Below are 18,377 nucleotides of genomic sequence, written 5' to 3'. Positions count from 1 at the left end.
TTCTAAGATACATGCACTCCTTAAAATTTTAACTATAAGGTTTAATGGCATTACTAAATGCATCATTATGTACAGTATCATGACATGATCCATAAAATTAAGGGCTCACACATGAAAATATGTATAATTTTCCAGTACATTACACACTAAATTTTTCATTAGTACAATTTGATGTCTTAAGAATCAACTATAACACTCAGAAGTACCAAAGAAAAATGAGTGTGTTGATCAGCAACATATGTACAAGGAAAGAAATGTCTAGTATGAGAAATCAAGATGTTATTAAACTCACTACCATTAAATTAAACCTAAAAGAGGATAATTCTAAGGTTCATGAACAAAATACAAATATTACTTTCAGCTTTAAGTTCTCTAAGGAGAAGCCTCATGTAACGCCCGTAAATTTCGTTAATCGGCGTGATCATTTATAAATATTTTTTAAAAGCCAGGGTTTCATCTGTCTAATTTAGAGCCTTGTAATACGTTTTAAAAGTCCATTTATCCATCCCTTTGCTCAAAACATCGCCTCTTATAACTTAAAGTGTTAAATTAGTATGTAGCACCCGACATTTTCGTTTAACGGCATGCACGTCGTAGAGTTTGTATATTTATTGGGTTTGATCCGGCATTCTTCGGGGATCTCCTTTTCATTCTTGTATATCGTGTTATTCAACTTTTGGCACAAGACATCTCATTTTACAAGTTTGAGGGCCTAAGTGTAACATCTTATAATAATTAACCCTAACCTTGCCTCTCTTCTCTATTCTCCGATCGATGTAGCGTACCAGCCCCACACCTCTGTTTTTTTTTCTTCTTCCATCCATTCCCTAGGTTCCAAACTCCGATTCAAGGTTAGTATTATACCAATCCAAGTCTTTTCACCATTAAACCCTTTGTTGAACATGTTAGGGTTGAGTTTGATAAAAACAGTTTCTGACAGATTCGTACTCATTTATTGTTCGGTCTGTAACTCGATGAAAATTTATTGTATTTGATGTATTATTGTCTCCATGATGTTCTACTTTGATTCTAGTTTCCAGAAAGGTATAATATGTAATTTTTGGACGAGATTTGAATGGTTTTTATGATTTTATAAGATCGTGTGTCAAAGCTGATTCGGGGTGACGGATTCTGGTCTGTCTTCCCGACATCATAACTCTTTTTTTAACAAGTTCAAATTGGTTTATTCCACTTCTGAAAGTTCATATTTTGAGTTAAGATTACAACCCAATTTAAATAGTTTAATTTGGTTTGGTAATGATTTTTAAGAAAATAAAACACTTTTGCTGCGCATTGAAATAGCTGCACGTACATTTCTGTGTTGGAGAAATTTTAACGATTTTTTGTGTGTATTGGAAAAATATAATAAAAATATTTTTAGATATCTAACGAATTTATACAACTCTGGTATAAATTTCATAATTTATTCCTATGATTTTCCAATGTAATAAAATACATCTACGCATGCTAAAATCTGCATGTTATACTCGTTATTGATCGATACGTTTGTTTTAGGCTTAACCGGTGGCTGCCCTTTTGTGCATCTTTCGGGGCTGTTTTGGTTAGGGTTCTTGCTCTGTCACCTTCTTAGGTATGTCTAGTGTAACATACTTTAATATCGTGAGCTATGGTTTTCGTTTGATTGGTCAATTAGTGATAGATTGAAAACTAGTATTCGGTTGTCTAGATTGTTAAATTGTTGCGTTTAACGCGAGGTTTGAAGGAATTAACAACCAATTCAGTTTTTGTAGCTTCGGTTTGATATATGGGCTGTGGAAAAAATTATTTTTCAAGTATTGGGCCTAAATTGGTTGTCGGTTACTCAAACAGATCGGTACAACGCAAATTTGCGTTTATTGGTAGTTTGTGCGTTGTGCTTGCGAACTACCGACTCATCCAACTCGTGTAGTGTCGTGTGGACTTGTTGGCTGTGATTTTATTTAATTTGGTCCACACGGGGCTGATTTGGTTGCTCGGTGTGTAAACAACTCATTAACGCGCATAACTGATTCAACTAGCAACTTCTGAGGGTAAATTGGGAATCCTTTGTCCCCAGGATTATCTAAGGGTGGTTTCGGTAAATACAAGGCCCCGGGGGCTGTGGTAATCAAACTTGATAAGGTGAGGCTTTAGGATATCAAACCATGTTAGGACGCCTCGTATGATAAGCGAGTCGGTACGGCTCGTTAGTAATTATTGTCTGTATTCCGACAGGCGTTTGAGTGGTGGGGATACTTAGGGATCTATAGCTCGTTGAGATTGTGTGACTCGTAACAGGTGAGTTCATGATACCCTTGTTACTCTTTTTACGTTTTGGGCTAGCATACACACCCTATTACAATTTCACCCGATTTTACTCGTTTAAACTATTTGGATGGAAATGCATAGTCTTACTCGTGTTTGTATATTTATAAAAACATGTGCAAATTATATTCTATGACTTAGGATATTTTATACCCATTTATAGGCATACATATTCCCCAGGGTTATATGTATATTACTTAGGGTCTAGGCTCGAGAATGTTATTAGGCCTAGTATTATTTGAATACAAGTAGACTTACTTATGTTAGTTTTCTTGAATGACTTATACATATTACCCTATGACCTGTACCTGTTGAATCATATTGTGTCATCATGATTAAAATATATGTATATATATATATATGTGTGTGTGTGTGTGTGCCTATTGATGTGTGTACCTGATGAACTTACGTGGAAGCGTGCCTTTGAGGTGTGTGTGCATGGTGATTATGGCCGGGTCCAATATATTAATCGGGTTTTTATAGCCCATGGGGCGTAATCATCATTTAAGCGGGTCCAATATATTACTCGGATCCTTGACTTCGTGACTTGCGATTCGTGATGAGAGGCTCGTCTCTTGTTAAACCCGCAATCGGGTCCAATATATTACTCGAGTAACGACTGGTGGTGAGAGGCCCGTATTGTGTGGATTTTTTTTATTAGGGTCCAATATATTACTCGAGTTACGACTCGTGGTGAGAGGCCCGTATTGTGTGGATTTTCTGTATTACGGTTCAATCTATTACTCGAGTTACGACTCGTGGTGAGAGGCCCGTATTACATACTGTTTTCTGCTACCGGGTACAATATATTACTCGAGTACGACTCATGGTGCGAGGCCCGTGTTAGCATAAATATTTTAAAGGAAAAATAGTTATTTATTTAATTATGATTTTCAAGTTTTTGTACTTTTGAAATCTAAACTGAATCATAAACATTGATTATATAAAACTTGAACTTACTCAGCTTAAGTTGACTTTGTTTGTATGTGTGTTTGACTTTTCAGGTCGAGGATCGGAGATTATCGCTTGGACGTGCTAGAGACTATTCGGACGCTTGAAGGCATTCCTAGTTGAGGCATTTTATAAACAGAGCATTTTAACTTATACTTGATCATGGGGTTTCTATACGTAACTGTTTCCATTGTTTATCGTTTGGTACTTCTTCCCGGGTTTTGGGAATTTTTAATACTTATGAGTTTTCCGCTGTTTATATTTACTCTGAACTTGTTTTAAATAAAACGAATTGATTTGGTTTTAAAATTTTTGTGAATTTTTAGGGGTGATTACCAACTGTAGGATTCCCGGGATTCGGGGTCTTACACCTCACTACAGATATATGCCATTATACTGGGCATAAGCAATGAGATTATCCATAATTTAAAAGAACAACTGGCTAAAATAAGTAGTCACATATTCATGATACTTAAGTCTGCTAATTCTATATTCCAATTAACACATGATAGGTTGATTCTAGTTCTGTATATGTTTCCTTACCAAAAATCAATAAATAACTAACTTGAGTTTTGGTGACAAAATTAAATGTTTTGGTTATCATAAACCATAATAAACTGTTCTAGTTATGCTTTAGGATACCTTATAAATTCTAGTAGTTAATCAGAATTTAGTATCAATACTTAAGCTGTGTTATGATAGTTGTGAGGTTTGCATAGCCAACATAAAGTCACTCTTACATTAAATTCTCATCCTATTAGTTATCAATATCCGGATAGAAACATTTACAAGGTAGAACTAGATTATACTATGTACGTTTACAACTCTTGTTATCATTTATTTTAACAAAAGACAAATGATATATAAAATTTCATCCATTAAAACCAAAATTCATGAGAATTCATGGCATGGTTAATAAGGATGATTCTTCATCTAATCTCATTCTTAGTGATTGTAAATCATATGTTAAATGCTATAAATATTATTTGACTTAACAAATAAGTATGGGTGTGTCAAAATTTATATTTCACTGACACTCGTGGAATTATTCAGAAATGGAATATTCAGACGTAATTCATTTATCATTTAAAGAGTATTTACTTGTATCTAATCTGACTGTAAGACCCCGAATCCTACAGTTGGTAATCATATCCAAAATTTGAACAAAAATTTAAAACCAAAGTTATTCGTTTATTTAAAACCAGTTCAGAGTAATTACACAGCGGAATAATAAGTATTAAAATTCCCAAAAACGGGGAAAAGGTGCCCAAAGTTAAATATAAAATAAAAATGTTCATTTAATTAAAGACGGTTTAGAGTAACCAGCAGCGGAAAATGTCAATTAGTAAAAACCCCAAAACCAAAAAACAAAAAAAATAAACTATTCCTTTTTGTTTAAAAGTTCTTGACTAGAAACGCCTTCAATCCTCCGAGTAGCATCTAGCACGGCCAAGCGATAATTCTTAGCCTTAACCTGAAAATCAATCTAACATACACACAAAGTCAGCTTGAGCTGAGTGAGTTCAAGTTTTAATAAGCGACAAATATATAAATCATTCCAAGATTTTAAGTATAAGACCGATTATGGAGCAATAGGCAATGGATAAATGATAAATAGCTATATATGTATATATAACCCTATGCACAACATCCAAATAATATAATCAAGGTCGAACACACGTACGACCTAAGCACGTGATACGGGATTTTAGGGACCTGTTATGATGATTATGCCACACGACCCGCCCCCCTCACGAGCTTTCCAGGGCCCGCCACAGGATTTTAGAACCTGAGTAGTATAGTTTGGCCCGGACAAAATCATCATGCACGCAACGTTCAATTCGATGGTGATCATGCCACACGAGCCTCCCCCCTCACGAGCTTTCCAGGGCCCCCCACAGGATTTTAGAACCTGAGTAGTATAGTTTGGCCCGGCCAAAATCACCATGCACATAAATAACCCTAATACAATGATGATTATGCCACACGAGCTGTAACGCCCGTTAATTTTCGGTTCAAGGATTCGAAGCTTGTAAAGTATGTATAATTCTCGGGACTTAACCGACATTTCCCGGAAACTTTTTCGTCATCCCAGTACGTTAAAACATTTAACTTTCCTTTCAAGTTGCCAAATCATACAAATTTGAGGGGCTTGGATGAAACATTTTTATATTATAACAATAAACAAAAAAAAAACCCTAACCCTAACCTTCTTGTCCGATCGACCTAGTGCAGCCCTCCCCCCCCCCCCTACGAATTTCTTCTGTGCAGCCAAGATTAAGCCATAAAACTTCAATTCCAGGTTAGTTTTATGTTTCCCCAGGTCTTTTACACCTTAATTAATCTTTATATTACGCGTATTGATCGATAAACGACATGTTTTAGGTTAACCGGGTGGCTGTCCAATTGAGCGGTTTCGGGACTGTTTTGGTTGAGATTTTTGCACCAAAATCTTCCTAGGTATGTCTAGTATAACATACTTAAAAATCATGTTCGTTGGTGTTTGTTAGGTTGATCAACTAGTTGTAGTTTGATTGTTATGTTCGGTTGACTAGAATTGTAGTTTGGTGCGTTTAACGTGAGGGTTGAAGTGATTAACGACCAATTCAGCTCGGGGACACTCGGTTTGATGTACGGGCTGTTGAAAAATCATTTTTATAAGTTTTGGGGCTGAATTGGTTGTCAGTTACTCCAACGGGTCGGTACAACGCGCAATTGTGTTTATTGAATAGTTGGTGCGTTGTACTTGCGAGTTACCGACCCATTTGACTCGTGTAGCTTCGTGTGAGCTTGTTGGCTGTGATTTTATCATATTGGGTCCACACGGGGCTGAGTTGGATGTTAACGGCCTAAACGACTCTTAAACGCGCGTGTTAGTGTTACCTAGTGCTTCCGGGGGCAAATTGGGAATTCTTTATTCCCGGGAGTACCTAAGGGTCGTTTTGGTGAATGTGAGACCTCGGGGGATTTTTTGATTTAGTTTGATTAGGTCGAGGGTTTAGGTAACTCGAACCATGTTAGAACGTCTGGTAGGATAAACGAGTCCTCTTGATGTCATTAGTATTGATTGAATGTAAACCGGCAGGTGTTTGAGTCTTGGGATTACTTAGGGATTCTCTAGCTCGTGGTGAATCCGTGTCTCGTGTCAGGTGAGTTCATGATGCCCCTTTTAGCTCTTTTTAAGTTTTGGGCTAGCATGCACACCTAAACGATTTTGCTTGATGAAACGTTTAAACTATTTTATATAGGCTTGCTTGTATATGGTAGGCCTTGGGATGTTATAGTATGTATGTATGTATGTATTATTGCATGGCCAATATTTGGCGATGTTAGTAGTCATTATCGACTACGGATGTTATGTATGCCTACTTTATGTTTGCATACGTTGATGAGATGTTACGTGTTTGGGTTGTACGTTTGCTCGACCCTGATGTCATTACTTGGATGTTATATATATATATATTTATATCTATAGGGATGCACTTATAAAGATATTTATATATATGTATGTATATATATGTATAAGGATGATTATTTATTGAAGAAGATGGCCTAACTGATGTATCCCTTTTTATAGTTTAAAACCTTTGGAATGACTATCATGATTTTTATTTATTGATGTTATTTATTTAAAACTTGAACTCACTCAGCTCAAGCTGACTTTGTGTGCATGTTAGTGTGAGTTTCAGGTTAGGAGATGGATGCATTACCGCTTGGACGTGCACGAAGCTACTTGGACGGTGGAGGGCATGCTTAGTTGGAGATAATAAACATTTGCATTTCAATATTTATTTAAATACATTTAAATTGGTTTTGGGCATAACTCTCGGGTTTCGGGAACTTGTTTTGTTAATTATGGTTTTCCGCTGAATTATACTCTAAATTGGTTGTTTTAATGGAATGAACTATTTTCAAGTTTAAATATTTTTATAAGTGTTTTGTATGAATACCAACTGTAGGGTTCCTGAGGTTCGGGCCCTTACAAGTTGGTATCAGAGCCATGGTTCGAGGGATCCGAGCATCCCCGAATGCTTGGATTCGAACTGTAAGAAAAGAGACTAGTATGCCCACCGTGAGTAGCTGCACGACAAGAGGTAACTTTAAATTATTTAGTCATTCCTTTAAATTTAAAAGTTTCCAGTATGTGATTAACTGTTTAAGTGTTAGATAGAAGGCTAATGTGGTTAGGGGCAGGGGGTGATTAGGACGGGCGGGTAAAGTAAACGACTAATTACACTTGATCAACGTCATTAGCAGTTTACCCTTACCTTACATGTCCTAAATGCCACTTGTACTTGACCGTGTTAAAATTCTGTCTTTGTAGGGATAAGTCATGGTTAATACTCGAGCAGCTAAGAGAGGTGGTCCTAGTGTTCACTGCTGTGGTCGTAAGCCACGAACCGAAGCTGAGAGTGAGATTCCTACTCCCCAGCAGGAGGAAATCCCGATTCATGAGGAGGGGGATAACCCCGTCATAGATCCTACTCTGCGCGCGGCTATCGCAGACGAGGTTTATCAGGTGCTCCATAGCGCCATTCCCGAGATCGTTGCTGAGGCCGTTAGGGCCATGGAGGAGTCTATGGTTGGTAAGAGTTCGGGTAAAGAAAGGAAGGGTAAGGAGACGCAGGTCGATAAGGAGGAAGAGGTGTATGTGCCGAATGGGGAAGAAGACGAAGTGCAGACTGTTAGTGTGTCTACTCGGGGTTGCTCATATGGTGATTTTAAGAAGTGTGACCCTCCTTCTTTTGATGGTACTAAGGATGCGTTGGCAGCACATCAGTGGGTGAGGGAGATGGAGGCCGTTCTGAGAGTTAGTAAATGTGAGGGGGATGACATGGTGACTTATGCTACTGCCTCTTTTCATTCTAAGGCACTGTGTTGGTGGAACAACTTGGCACAGGCTATGGGTGATCGTTCGATCAGGAGGATGACATGGGATGAGCTGAAGAAGTTGGTTCTTGATCAGTTTTGTCCTCCGCATGAATTGGATAAGATGGAACATGAATTCTTGACCTTGGAGGCGGGTAGTTTGACGCATCAGGAGTATACCATGAAGTTTAACCAGATGGCCTGTTTATGTCCCGATTTGGTTACTCCCGAAGCCAAAAGGATTAAGAAGTATGTGAAGGGGCTTCCGGTGGATATTCGTAGGGGTGTGGTGACCACCGACATGAACTCTTTTCACTCGGTGGTTACCCTAGTAGGTACATTGTATGATCAGAGGGAGAAGATACCGCCGACCGAGACTAGGAAGACATGGAACACTAATTCGTATGGTAAGCGGCCCGGGGGAAGCAATTTTGATTCGTCTAAGAAAAGGGTGAAGACTGAGACTTCTGAGTTTAAGAGGGACGCGGCGTTCGGTAATTGCAAGAAGTGCGGGAAACTGTACAAGGGGGAATGTAAGAGTGGGTCTGGCTCCTGTTTCCATTGTAACAAGGTTGGACACCCCCATTTCAAGTGTCCAACGTTGACTTGTTTCCACTGTAAGGGTTCTGGTCACTTGGCATCAAACTGTCCTACCAGTAAGGCGGGGGGGGGGGGGGTTCCGGTCAGGGGACTTCCTCAAGGGGGAAGATGGAAGAGAAGCCGAAGGCCAGGGCGAGGGTGTATCGTCCGTAAATTTCCGATAAAAGATTTAGCCTTGTAGTGTTACGTACACCTTCGGGCTTGACTCGGCTTTCTTCCGAGAGCTCCTGGCCACTCTCGTAAACGTTTTTCACTTAACCTTTCACCCAACTTTCTACATCTTTCCAACTCAAGAGACTAGAGTGTAATATTTTATATTATAATCAAGAAAAAAACCCTAGCCCTTTTTCTTTAGTCCGATCGGTGCAAGAGGCAGCAGCTAGGCCCTCAATTTCGTTTTTTTTTGCAGCCAATTCCAAGTGCCAAACTTCAATTCAGGTTAACCCGACATCCCTCTTAGTCTTTTACACCTTAAGCCATCCTTATACATCGCGTATTGATCGTTAAACGACTTGTTGTAGACTTGTAGGGTGGCTGTCCAATTGAGGAATTCCGGGGCTGTTTTGATTTAGGGTTTTTGCACCACAATCTTACTACTATGTCACTTACATCATACTAAAATTTCATGGCCAATGGAGGTGTTTCGGTCGGTCAATCGATTTTAGTTCGAAAACTAGGGTTTATCGGGTGTAGGATTGGCAATTGTTGAGTTTGATGCATTAAACGACCGGATGACTGGCCAAATCAGTTTGTACAGCCCGGGGAGGGTTTAAGGTCTGTGGAAAAATTATTTTTTTGAGGCTCGAGGTTGTTTTGGTTGGTGCTTCATCAATCGAGTCGGCGGTGCGCGAATTTTCGTTTAAATGTTAAATTGAGAGTTGCAAAAAGGAACCATCAACCCTATCAACTCGGGTGACATAATTACGATGTAAGAAAAGGTTAAGATGGGATTTGGTCCATTTGGGGCTGATTCGTTTGACAATTGGTTTTAAAATTTACTACGCGCGTATTCGACTCGATTTGATTTCCGGCGGGTGAGCTGTGCATCATGGTTAGCCCTGGCCATAATCGTAGGGTGGATTTGGTTAGTTGAAAGGTTTTAGGGGCTGAGGTAATGTAATCGGGTTTGAGTTGGGCCTTGGTCCAAGTTGTTGGGCCTTGGGCCAAGTTGATGGGCCATGGGCCAAGTTGTTGGACCTTGGGCCAAGTTGTTGGGCCTTGGGCCAAGTGTTAGGCCTTGGGCCAAGTTGGTGGGCCTTGGGCCAAAGTGTTGGGTTTGAGCGGCCCATTAGGCAAGTGTGTCCTTGCGGTCTAGTTTAGTAACGCGTTGTGTATAATTTACAGGCCCTCGCTTGTGATTGTGCACTTAGGGATTTCTTAGCTCGTTGCAAGTGTTCGATTGATTCCAGGTGAGTTCATGATGCCCTTTTTAATCTTTTTACGTTTTCGGCTAGCATACACACCCTATTACAAATTTTACCCGATTTTAATCGCTTAAACTATTGAATGGTATTACATGGTCTTATTCTTGATTGAGCATTTTGAAAGCTATGTTTGAATTATTTTTATGCCGTAGGATATTTTAGACTCGTTTATAGTCTTGTATTCCTTAAGGTTATATATATTATTTAGGGTCTAGGCTCGAGGATATTATTAAGCCTAGTATTAATTTCTAGATTATCCATTATTTATGGATTGAATGTGATGATATGGTTTGGTTGAATGTTTGAATTAGATGTTTGTATGTGTGTATGTGATGGTAAACTGTGACCGGGTCAAATATATTACTCGGGGAGGACCCGAGGTGAGGAGGCCCGTGTTGCATGTTTATGACGGGGTTGGGTCAAATATATTGCATGAGGAAGACCCAGGGTGACGAGGCCCGCCGTTCTATAAACCGTGGTCGGGTCAAATATATTACTTGGGGATGACCCGGGGTGAGGAGGCCCGTATCACGTGTTTGGATGTTAAACCACGACCGAGTCAAATATATTACTTGGGGATGACCCGAGGTGAGGAGGCTCGTGTTGCGTGAGTTTGTTTTATTAAACTGTGACCGAGTCAAATATATTACTTGGGGATGACCCGGGGTGAGGAGGCTCGTGTTGCATGATTTTAACAGTTTTGTTAAACTGCGGCTGGGTCAAATATATTACTCGGGGAAGACCCGGGGTGAGGAGGCCCGTGCTGCGTGAAAAGATGTTTAATGTTTTATTCACTTATGATTTGGTTAAGAAAAACTATTTATGATTTTATGGTCTCATGATTTTCCACTACATTCCATACTCATGGAATGTAAATTTTTAATGGATGTCGTTTACGAAAACTTGAACTCACTCAGCTCAAGCTGACTTTGTGTGTATGGTAGATTGACTTTCAGGTTAAGAAGTGGATGCTACTGCTTGGACGTGCTGGATGCTACTCGGGTGGTTGAAGACATTTCTAGTCGAGGATTTCAAATAAAACGGATATTTTATTTATATTTGATTTTTGGACACTTGAATCAATATTTGGGATTTTTAAATACTTACAATTTTCCGCTGTTATTTACTCTAAACTTGTTTTAAATAAAACGAATCGATTGGTTTTAAATTTTTGTGAATTTGTGGACGTGATTACCAACTGTAGGATTCCCGGGATTTGGGGTCTTATAGAGGGCCTTCAACATCTCCAAGAGGGAGGCGAAGGATGATGCGGATGTTGTTTCAGGTACTTTTCCTTATTTAGCTTTTATTCCACCGTTATAATTTCTTATTCCTTTGGAATCGTATGTGATGATCATGTAGCTAAGCAGTAGTATAATATTATCCCAGGTACCTTTTTACTTGATGAATTACAAACGTCAGTCTTATTTGATTCGGGCGCCAGTAGAAGTTTTGTGTCTACCGCTTTTTGTTCCTTGTTGAATAAATCAGCCGAGCGCGTAGTCGATGTGTTTGAGGTTGAGGTCGCCGTAGGAAAATCCGTTTTTACGTATAGGGCTATTCAGGGTTGTTCCATCGAGTTGTCTGGGTAAAGATTTCCGGTGCGGTTGTATTTGATGTCGCTTGGTTGTTTCGATGTGGTGCTCGGGATGGATTGGCTCGCGAGTGTTGATGCTCAGATCATTTGTGGTCAGAAACTTTTTCGTCTAAGGGCCCCGGATTGGACCCAAATTACGGTCTTCGGTGACCTGAATGGTACGACACCACATATTATATCTAGCGTATGCTATAAATATGAAAACCGAGGTGGCTACCGTCGGTGATGTTCCTATCGTACGGTATTTCCCGGATGTATTTCTAGATGATTTGTCAGATATGCCGCCAGACCGCGAGGTCGAGTTCCAGATAGACCTTGTGCAGGGCGCAAAACCCGTTGCTCGAGCCCCTTACCGTCTAGCGCCGAATGAAATGAAAGAAATTATGGCTCAGTTGGAAGACTTACTCGAAAAGGGCTTCATTCGACCGAGCATCTCACCTTGAGGTGCCTCGGTCCTGTTCGTTAAGAAGAAGGACGGTAGCATGCAGATGTGCATCGACTACCGTGAATTGAATAAACTCACTGTTAAGAATCGGTACCCTCTCCCAAGGATCGACGACATATTTGATCAGCTCCAAGGAGCTAGCTGGTTCTTGAAGATCGACTTTAAGTCCGGGTATCATCAGTTGAAAATTCGGGAGGAGGATATTCCTAAAACCGCCTTCCGCACTCGTTACGGGCATTATGAATTTCTCGTGATGTCTTTCGGTTTGACCAATGCACTGGCTGCGTTCATGGATCTTATGAATCGGTTGTGTAGGCCGATGCTCGATCGTTCGGTTATTGTGTTCATCGACGACATTCTTTTGTATTCCAAAAGCGAATCCGATCACGCCGGTCATCTCATGGAAGTTTTGGAAGCTCTGCGAAAGAACAAGTTGTATGCGAAAATTTCTAAGTGTTCCTTTTAGTTACGGAAGGTTCAGTTCTTGGGTCATGTTATTAACCTGAGTGGTATTTTGGTTGACCCTGTAAAGGTGGAAGCCGTAAAGGAATGGGAATCTCCTAAGACTCCATCCGAAATTTCATAGTTTTCTGGGCTTGGCGGGGTATTACCGCCGCTTCTTTCCCGACTTTTCGAAAATTGCTTCATCATTGACCATGTTGACTAAGAAGAGCGTTAAATTTGTTTGGGGTACTGACCAGGAGGAGGCTTTTCTTGAGTTGAAGAACAGGTTGACGCATGCCCCGATTCTAGCTTTACCCGATGGCACCGATGATCTGGTGGTTTATTCTGATGCCTCTTATTAGGGGCTTGGGTGTGTTCCGATGCAGCGAGGTCGAGTAATCGCTTATGCCTTACGGCAGTTAAAGCCTCATGAGGCGAATTATCCTACTCACGATTTGGAGCTGGCAGCAGTTGTGTTTGCGCTTAAGTTGTTGAGGCATTATTTGTATGGTGTTCTTTGCATTATCTATACCGATCATAAGAGCTTAAAGTATTTCTTTGAACAAAAGGAACAAAATATGCGACAGCGTCGATGGTTGGAATTGATTAAGGATTATGATCTGGAGATTATGTACCATCCCGGTAAGGCTAACATGGTAGCCGACGCGTTGAGCCGGAAGGAGAGGCTGAAACCTATTCGTGTAAAATCTTATCAGCTTATTCTTAAACCCGATATTTTGAAGTAGATAGCCAACGTTCAGAATGAAGCTTTACAGGTGGAATGGATTATGTCAGAGCGTATTTGGGGTCAAGAGAAATTGTTGGAAGACGTCGGTGATGGGGTGGAAGTATAAGGATGGGCGTTTATGGGTACCGAGGTATGGGGATTCAGAAGTAAAATTTCGGATGAAGCATAAAAGTCGCGCTATTCCATTCACCTGGGCGCGACAAGATGTACTAAGACCTGAAGAAGAATTATTGGTGGCCTGCGATGAAGTTTGAGGTGGCTCAGTATGTGAGTAAGTGTTTGACGTGTCTGCAAGTTAAGGCCGGGCATCAGAAGCCGTTCAGGAAACTTCAGCCTTTAGAAATACCTGAGTGGAAGTGGGAGCACCTTACGATGGATTTTGTGACTAAGCTGTCTCGTACTCCTAGAGGCGGTTATGACACCATTTGGGTAATCGTTGATAGGCTGACCAAGAGCGTTCATTTCTTGCCTATCCGAGAAACTTTTAATTCCGAGCCGCTGGCCGATGTGTTTATTCATGAGATCGTTTCTAGGCACGGGGTGCCGGTATCTATTGTTTCGGATAGGGATACGCGTTTTACCTCTAGGTTTTGGAAGAGGTTTCATGAGGAGATGGGAACCAAACTCCTCATCAGTACCGCTTATCACCCGCAAATGGATGGTCAGTCGAGGACCATTCAGACTCTTGAGGATATGTTGCAGGCTTGTGTTATCGATTTTGGTGGTAGTTGGGATCGTCACTTAACGTTAGTCGAGTTCTCGAATAATAACAGTTATCACTCCATGATTGGGATGCCACCATTTGAGATTTTGTATGGTAGGAGGTGTAGGACTCCAGTCTGTTGGGTTTCCGTTGGTTAGAAACAGTTGGGTAGTTTGGAGGTGGTTGAGACTACGAGTGAGAAGCTCGATAAGATTAAGGCTTTTATGAAGACCGCTCATGATCGTCAAAAGTCCTATGCGGATAAAAGGTGAAGACCTATTGTGTTTGAGGCTGGGGATCGGGTTATGTTGAAAGTTTCTCCTTGGAAGGGTATTATTCGTTTTTGTAAGAGGGGGAAGCTTAATCCGAGGTTCATTGGTCCGTTTCGTATTTTGTCCCGTGTTGGTGAGGTAGTGTATAGAGTGGAGTTGCCCGATGAGCTTGCGGGGATTCATCCTACTTTCCACGTGTCCCATTTGAGGAAATGTTTAGCTGATGAGGAGGCCCATGTGCCTCTTGATGATATTGAGCTTGATAGTAAATTGAACTACGTTGAAGAACATATCGCTATTCTTGACCGTCAGGAAAGGCGTTTGAGGAACAAAGTGGTTAGGCAGGTGAAGGTGCAGTGGAGGCACCGTAGGGGTTCCGAGGCTACTTGGGAGTCCGAAGATGAGATGATGAAACTCTATCCTCAGTTGTTCCTGTCACATCAGGATTCGGGGACGAATCCCACTGTAAGGGGGGTGGACTTGTAACACCCGTTAATTTTCGGTTCAAGGATTCGAAGCTTGTAAAGTATGTATAATTCTTGGGACTTAACCAACATTTCCCGGAAACCTTTTCGTCATCCCGGTACGTTAAAACATTTAACTTTCCTTTCAAGTTGCCAAATCTTACAAATTTGAGGGGCTTGGATGAAACTTTTTTATATTATAACAATAAACCAAAAAAAAACCCCTAACCCTAACCTTCTTGTCCGATCGGCCTAGTGCAGCCCCCCCCCCCTTGCGAATTTCTACTGTGCAGCCAAGATTAAGCCATAAAACTTCAATTCCAGGTTAGTTTTATGTTTCCCCAGGTCTTTTACACCTTAATTGATCTTTATATTACGCGTATTGATCGATAAACGACATGTTTTAGGTTAACCGGGTGGCTGTCCAATTGAGCGGTTTCGGGACTGTTTTGGTTGAGGTTTTTGCACTAAAATCTTCATAGGTATGTCTAGTATAACATACTTAAAAATCATGTTCGTTGGTGTTCGTTAGGTTGGTCAACTAGTTGTAGTTTGATTGTTATGTTCGGTTGACTAGAATTGTAGTTTGGTGCGTTTAACGCGAGGGTTGAAGTGATTAACGACCAATTCAGCTCGGGGACACTCGGTTTGATGTACGGGCTGTTGAAAAATCATTTTTATAAGTTTTGGGGCTGAATTGGTTGTCAGTTACTCCAACGGGTCGGTACAACGCGCAATTGCGTTTATTGAATAGTTGGTGCGTTGTACTTGCGAGTTACCGACCCATTTGACTCGTGTAGCGTCGTGTGAGCTTGTTGGCTGTGATTTTATCATATTGGGTCCACACGGGGCTGATTTGGATGTTAACGGCCTAAACGACTCTTAAACGCGCGTGTTAGTGTTACCTAGTGCTTCCGGGGGCAAATTGGGAATTTTTTATTCCCGGGAGTACCTAAGGGTCGTTTTGGTGAATGTGAGGCCTTGGGGGCTTTTGTGATTTAGTTTGATGAGCTCGAGGGTTTAGGTAACTCGAACCATGTTAGAACGTCTCGTAGGATAAACGAGTCCTCTTGATGTCATTAGTATTGATTGAATTACTTAGGGATTCTCTAGCTCGTGGTGAATCCGTGTCTCGTGTCAGGTGAGTTCATGATACCCCTTTTAACTCTTTTTAAGTTTTGGGCTAGTATGCACACCTAAACGATTTTGCTTGATGAAACGTTTAAACTATTTTATATAGGCTTGCTTGTATATGGTAGGCCTTTGGATGTTATAGTATGTATGTATGTATTATTGTATGGCCAATATTTGGCGATGTTAGTAGTCGTTATCGACTACGGATGTTACGTATGCCTACTTTGTGTTTGCATACGTTGATGAGATGTTACGTGTTTGGGTTGTACGTTTGCTCGACCCTGATGTTATTACTTGGATTTTATATATATATATATATATATATTTATATATATAGGGATGCACTTATAAAGTTGTTTATATATATGTATGTATATATATGTATAAGGATGATTATTTATTGAAGAAGATGGCCTAACTAATGTATCCCTTTTTATAGTTTAAAACCTTTGGAATGACTATCATGATTTTTATTTATTAATGTTATTTATTTAAAACTTGAACTCACTCAGCTCAAGCTGACTTTGTGTGCATGTTAGTGTGAGTTTCAGGTTAGGAGATGGATGCATTACCGCTTGGACGTGCACGAAGCTACTTGGACGGTGGAGGGCATGCTTAGTCGGATGTTTCAATAATAATAAACATTTGCGTTTCAATATTTATTTAAATACATTTAAATTGGTTTTGGGCATAACTCCAGGTTTCGGGAACTTGTTTTATTAATTATGGTTTTCCGCTCAATTGTACTCTGAATTGGTTGTTTTAATGGAATGAACTATTTTCAAGTTTAAATATTTTTCTAAGCGTTTTGTATGAATACCAACTGTAGGGTTCCCGGGGTTCGGGGCCTTACACGAGCCGCCCCCCTTACGGGCTTTCCAGAGCCCGACACAGGATTTTAGAACCTGAGTAGCATAGTTTGGCCTGGTCAAAATCATCATTGCGCCGTATACCGACGCACAGTAGGCACACGCAACAAATTCTTAGTTACTAGGAACTAATTAATATTACCAATCATAGGCCATCGAGTAACAGATATGTATATACATAAGTCAGTACATAATATGAACTAATATAAATAGGTCTACTCGTGTTCAATTAGTACCAGACCTAATAGCATCCACGAACCTAGTCCATAAACAATATATAACCATTAAGGAATTCATAACCCAAAACAAATCCAAAATATCCTAAGGTATAGAATATAGTTTACACATGGTCACATAAATATACAAATACAAATAAGACTACAATAAATCAACTAAATAGCTTCATTAAGCATAGCCTTTGGTATATAATATCATGAACATATAATTATAGACGAGTCTATTATTATCCTCAAACATAGGCTATCAATAATATATGGTTTCTAGGAATATGTAATTATAAACGAGTCTGATAATGTCCTCAAATATAGACTATCAATAATAAATAGTTCTCATTAATATATAATTATAAACAAGTCCAATAATGTCCCCAAGCATAGACTACCAAAATTATATTTAGTTTTCTGATACAAAATTTTATAAAATCATAAAAACCATTCAAATCTCGTACAAAAATTCCAAATTATACCTTTCTGGAAACTAGACTCAAGTTAGAACATCATGGAAACAAGAATCGATCAAAAACAATGAATTATCATCAATTTACAGACCAAACAATAAACAAATACGAATCTGTCAGCATACTGTTATCAACAAAACTCGAACCCTAACTTGTTTATGGCATCTTTAGGTTACTAATTCATTAATTAATCATCATAATCATCAATATTGCAGATATTGAACATATAGGGTTTCACAATAACTCATCAAAACATGAAATTGATACAAAGGACTTACCAATTAACGTTAGGAATGATGAAAGTCACTCAAAACCCCACCAATTACAAGAATTAAGGTTGAATTGAAGATGAACTAGGGTTTGGGTTGTTGAAATCGTGAAAGAGGGTGAGGGAGGGAGAGATCGACTGATTTTTTTGGTGTGTTAGGTTTTGTATTAAAAGTCCAGGAGGGGTCTTTAAGGTGACATGTACGAGCATCCATGAACAGATCTACCTTACGATGCTATGAGCGAAAATCATAACAAAGTGAAAAACTCGAAAACATCTCTTTAATCTTCTCATATATTCATTGATAGCATTGGTAATACAAGATATGTGACAGTGTAAGCCCAAAGTATAACATGGACCACTCCACTAACTGGTCAGGAGCATCCACTAATACAACTGACCAATAGCTTATTTATAGGCACACATGAAGACTTATGTGGCGCATATGTTATGCAGCGCATAACTTATGCGCCACAAATCTTATGCGTCGCATAAGATACTTCTTATGACACTAACGTACAATTTTACTTCCCATCACATGCTATCAAGACCTAACCTACACAAGACACAAAGTACTAGACATTTCAT

Source organism: Bidens hawaiensis, unplaced genomic scaffold, assembly GCF_021521415.1.
Source record: "Bidens hawaiensis isolate Kalapana, Puna unplaced genomic scaffold, B.hawaiensis_p1.1 tig00001463_1, whole genome shotgun sequence".
NCBI classification, from domain to species: Eukaryota; Viridiplantae; Streptophyta; class Magnoliopsida; order Asterales; family Asteraceae; genus Bidens; species Bidens hawaiensis.
This window is presented reverse-complemented; position numbering follows the sequence as displayed.